The following is a 5322-nucleotide window of genomic DNA, read 5'->3' on the forward strand; positions in this document are numbered from 1 at the left end:
TCCATCCATCAGTACTTTAGTGAGTCGCTTTGGGCCAACGATCGGGTCAACCACAAGTGGATATCTCCTTGGGTGTGGGATGCTATTCGGATGGTAGGTCCAATCGAAGGTAATGGCGGACTCTGACCACCAGAGGAAGGGAGGTGTCGTTGGTTCGGCCATGTAGACCTCGCGGTGTGCAACCTTCTGACGACGTTTAGAGTCATAGGCTACTGATACTCCGAAGATCATAAGATAGCTGTCCAACGTCAGAAAGCCATCGTCCTTCTCCTTGGCATTGTCCACAGTGGGGGTAGGCTCCTTTCCCTACTCCCCTTTGTTGGAGCCTCTGGACAAGAACCACCGCATGAGGCTGCAGTCCTTGAGCAGATGCTTAACCGGAAAGGCGTGGTTTGGGCACGACCCCTCAAGTAATTTTTCAAAGTGGTTCAGAGTGCCCTCCATGGGCTTCCGGCCACCCTTGCGGTTAGTGGCGGCCACAAGCGAGTCCTCGCACCATTGCTTCTTGTTCTTCCTTTTAGCAGAACGATTGGAAGTGCCTTTGCTGGCGCCCTTGTCCCGCCTTGCCTTGCCGTCGAGATGATCGAAGATCGCTCCGACCGCCTCCTCTCCTGAGGCATGGCTAGTGGCGATGTCCAAGAGTTCCTTGGTGGTTCGCAGGCCCTTACGTCCTAGCTTATGAACCAAAGACTTGCAGGTAGTCCTAGATAGGAAGGCTCCTATAACGTCGGTGTCGGCGACGTTAGGGAGCTCGTTGCACTACCGGGAGAAGCGCCGGATGTACCCATGGAGGGTCTCACCGGTCTTCTGACAGCAGTTCTTGAGGTCCCATGGGTTCCTAGGGCGCTTGTATGTGCCCTGGAAGTTCCCCACAAAGATCTCCTTCAGATCCACCCAACTCTGGATCACGTTGGACGGCAGGTGTTCCAACCACACTCGTGCCAAATCGGCCAAGAACAGTAGAAGGTTGCGGATAATGAAATCATCATTATCTGCACCACCGGCTTGGCAGGCGAGCCAATAGTCTTTGAGCCAAAGTCTAGGGTTTGTCTCCCTAGAGTACTTAGGGATATTGGTAGGTCGTTGGTACCTTAGCGGGAAAGCAACGTTGAGGATGTGCCAGCCGAAGGCCTAAGGGCCCGACAAGCTAGGGATCAGGCTCTAGTCCTCGCCGCTGTCGTAGCATCTGCCATGATGAGGATGATAGCCATGGTGGGCTCCTTCTCTTGGGTCACCGTAGGTGTGTCTATGGGCGTCAAGGGTGCTGCATGCGTCCTGGTTGTGGCCAAGGCGCTGATGCACTGGGACTACGGCGCGCTGCCTGTCGGCTGGTGGTGTCTAGTGGACTGACGCATCCCTAGCGAGGCTTGCCGAGGTTGTGCGCTAACTGGCGTCTCTCAGCCTGCTGCGCCGCCGCACGCTCGAGCAGCGTGCAAATCTCACAGTGGGCCTGACGATCCTCGGGCGTCGTGACCTCTAGAAGGCCATGGAGCAAGGCCATCGTGGCGGTGATGTTCTAGCTCACCCGAGCGAAGCGAGGAAGGGCTTCATCATCGGCGATGATCCTCCAGTTTACATTGCAGCCATGGCACATGCGTGCCCACCATCTCCGCGGCGTTCGATCTCTCGATCGAGCTCTACGCACTGTTGCACAAGCTGGATTCCAGCTTCCTCGATCTCTTGTTTTTGGGCTTTCAGCTGCTCCACCCCCATGCAAGGTGGGGCCACTGTCTCCCCTTCGGTTTCATCACTGAGGTTGCCCACCAGGGTAGCCTCCTCCATGGGGATGCTTTCGACGTGTCCCTCGGGGGTACCTGTCATGAAGCATTCCCGGGAGGGGTGATGGCTCCCCTTGCTGGAGTCAGAGCCAGAGGATGACCCTGGCTCCTCTGTGAGGAGGTTGTGGAGAGATTCCATGACGTGTTTGATCACCCCCATGAACTCGTTGTTCACAGGTAGTAGAACCATGCGTTGTGCCACAAGGTGGCTAACGGTCGCCGCAGCATTGCGGAGACCGAACGAAAGCGCTGTTGAGGCGCTCCGTATGTGGTGTTTCAGAGAGAGGGACCCTCCTCCAGAAAGCCATGCCATGTCATTGGCATCAGAAAGGGTGAGGCGGTGCTAGACCTCCCTAGACTGTTGGGGTCTAAGGGAGACCCTGAGTCAGCGCTCAAGCCTCTCGTGGTTGAGGCCGATGGAGGGGAGAGATTGGATGGCAGCGTGAGCCAATGCCAACTCTCCTCCCACTATGATGATGAAGTCTAGGCTCCCGAAACACACGTGTGTGCCTAGGACCCAGCTAATGTCGTGGCTAGCCATCTGTGGCCTAATGTTTATCGTCGGAATGCGCAAAGGTCCCCTACCTGGCGTGCCATCTATCGGTGTTTTGAATAAACACCCACTAGTAAATTTGTATTTGTTACGCGTTAGGCCTGGATGGTGTACTAAAGGACACAAGGTTTATACTGGTTCGGACAGAATGTCCCTACGTCTAGTTTTGCTGCTGCTCGTGTTATTAGTACTAAAAAAGATTCGTAGTAGGGGGTACAAATGGTCGAGAGAGGGACGGGTCCCAAGTCTCTGATGGAAAGGTCGAAAGGATGCTAAGAGCTTAGTTGCTGCTTGGTTGTGTGTTGTGTTGTGTTGTGTGCGAAATCGATCTCCCTTTTTAGTGGGGTGCCCTGCCCTCCCTTTTATAGGTAAGGGGGAGTAGGGTTTATAGATGGGAGAAAGAGGAAAAAACAAGAGGTAGAGAAGGTCCTTCGAAGGGGCCGGGTATTCCTTTTTCCATTGAGCCTGCCCTGCTGACATGGCAGACATTGTCAGGGATAGCATGTTTGTTAATCCTGATAGGGCCATGCTCTGGCTTCGATCAGCTAGTGGCCACGTCCCATCCTACTCTAGCAGATGATACGTCATGCTAGGGTACTGAACTGTGACCCTACGGGGAGCAGACGGGGAAGTGACTATACGTTAGTCACTATAGATGTTGTGAGTTCTCTTCTAGATTGTAGTGATTGTCGTATGTTCATGTTAGGGTCTGCATCCGAGGGCTTATGGTGGCGCCCACAACATTGTAAGGCAAAAGTCGGCACCTACAACACTGTTTGGGCTCTGTCATGCCTAGAAGGGCTTAAAGCGCCCGTCCCGTCATATCCTGATGGTACATGCCCACAGGCATGCAGGATATGGTCCTCGGTACTACGGTTGACTCGAGTGTCCTATCTTACCCTATGCTTGTCATTATGAAGGAGCAAGGCACAGACGTTGGGTGAGGCAGAGCCAGCCCTCGGACATCGAGCGAGGGAGAGCCTACCCTTAGACATCGGATGAGGCAGAGCCAACCCTCGAGGGTCGGGTGAGGCAGAGCCCTACCCTCAGACGTCGAGCTAGGCGGAGCTTGTCCCCAAACGTCGGTCGAGGCAGAGCCCAACCCTCGGGGGTCGGGCAAGGCGGAGCCCTGCCCTCAGACATCGGGCGAGGCAGAGCTTGCCCCTAGACGTCGGGCAAGGCGGAGCCTGCCCTCAGACGTCGAGCGAGGCAGAGCCTGCCCTCAGACATTGGGCGAGGCAGAGCTAGCCCAGAACGTCAGGTGAGGCAGAGCACTGCCCTTAGATGTCGGGCGAGGCGGAGCCCTACCCTCGAACGTCAGGCGAGGCGGAGCCTACCCTCAGACATCAGGCGAGGCGAAGCTAGCCCAGAGCGTTGGGCGAGGCGAAGCCCTACCCTCGGATGTTGGGTGGGGTGGAGCTTGCCCCCAGACGTCGGGCAAGGCAGAGCCTACCCTCGGACGTTGGGAGAGGCGGAGCCAATCTTCAGTCATTCGGGCAAGAAGCATAGCTGCGTTTTTGTCTGTTTGGAAGCATCATCGTTTGATGGTTATTAGCTCCACCTCATTGGGTACCCTAGTACTAGGTCCTCGACACATGCCCTCTGGCCCCCTCGGGAGATGCGGCCAGGATTTGTAACCGGCAAGCCCCTATGAAAACAAACGACTCGAAGTCAGAATACGAGAGAGCAAAAGGGGAAAACACAAAATAAGGAGAAGGGAGCATACTAGAGTAGATAGCTTCGTAGTGTGGAAAGGTCCAGGCTTTCCTTGGAGGGACTCCTTGTTCCACAGCTGCAGCACCCGGTCAAGCCGACTCTAGACCTCATCTTCGCCAGCTCCTTTGGCGACACACGGTCGGGATCCATCGGGCCGAAGTAAATCCACATCGGCTGCCTCTTCTCCGCCAGTGGGGTGACCCAATGGCGGAAGAAGGTATGGAACACCCGCAGCCCACCTCGATGATCTCCAGCTTGTTTTGATGATTGGAGGGCCCCCACGACCAACTCTCTCGCCTCTCTGGCCTCCTTCCGGTGAATGGTGGGAACGGCACCTCCACTGGGTTCCTGATATAGAACCACTCCCCATGCCACCCTTAATTGGAGTCGTAGGGGGAGTACACAGGGTAGGAGCCCAACGGCCTTGACTTCTTCTGCAGGGCAAAACCCCCCACCAACGCGGTCCTAGGCGGCTTCCCCTCCGACAAAGCTCATCCGATGAAGATCCACCGGAAGAGGTCCACGTGCGGCTCTATCCTGAGGAAGGCCTCATAGACGGTGACAAAGCCAGCAACATGCAGCACCCTAGTCGGATTGAGGTGTTGTAGCTCTAGGCACCACTCATTGAGGAGCCCATGCAGGAACTAGTGCGTGAGATATCCTAGCTCGTGCTCATGAAAGGCGAGGAAGGATATGACTTCGTCGGCCTGAGGTCGCGAAACGGCTTCCCCTAGCATAGGAATGGCTTCTCTAGTGCACCACCTCCTTCGGTGGGAGCAGACCCTTCTTGGCGAAGGCAGCCAACATCGCCTCGTCCACATTGGATGGCCTCCAGCTCGACATCACGCTTCGCACTCACGAATGGATCTGTGAGTTCTCCTCTCCCTCGCTTTACCCAATCTCACTTAGGAACCGCCATGGCACACGAATGTGCTTGGCAAAAAGGAAGGAGGAGGAGCAGTTCGAGAATAGGTGAAGGATTGGGACGAAAACCTTCTCCCTTCCCCTATTTAAGGAGGAGACGCGGTAGTTGGAGAAAGGCGAAGGATCGGGGTGAAAAAAACCCTCTCCCTTCCCCCATTCAAGGAGGAGACGCGGTAGTTGGAGAAAGACGAAGGATTAGGGCAAAAAACCCTCTCCCTTCCCCCCATTCAATGCAGATGGGATATGGTGGGACACGTCCTGACTGATGGGACGTGCCTTGCCCAACAAAACGACGCCTGGTTAGATGAGACATGGCCTAGGCATGGCCCACCATTATTGCACGCCTAGCGT

The sequence above is a fragment of the Miscanthus floridulus genome, chromosome 16, assembly GCF_019320115.1.
Source record: "Miscanthus floridulus cultivar M001 chromosome 16, ASM1932011v1, whole genome shotgun sequence".
Classification (NCBI taxonomy): Eukaryota; Viridiplantae; Streptophyta; class Magnoliopsida; order Poales; family Poaceae; genus Miscanthus; species Miscanthus floridulus.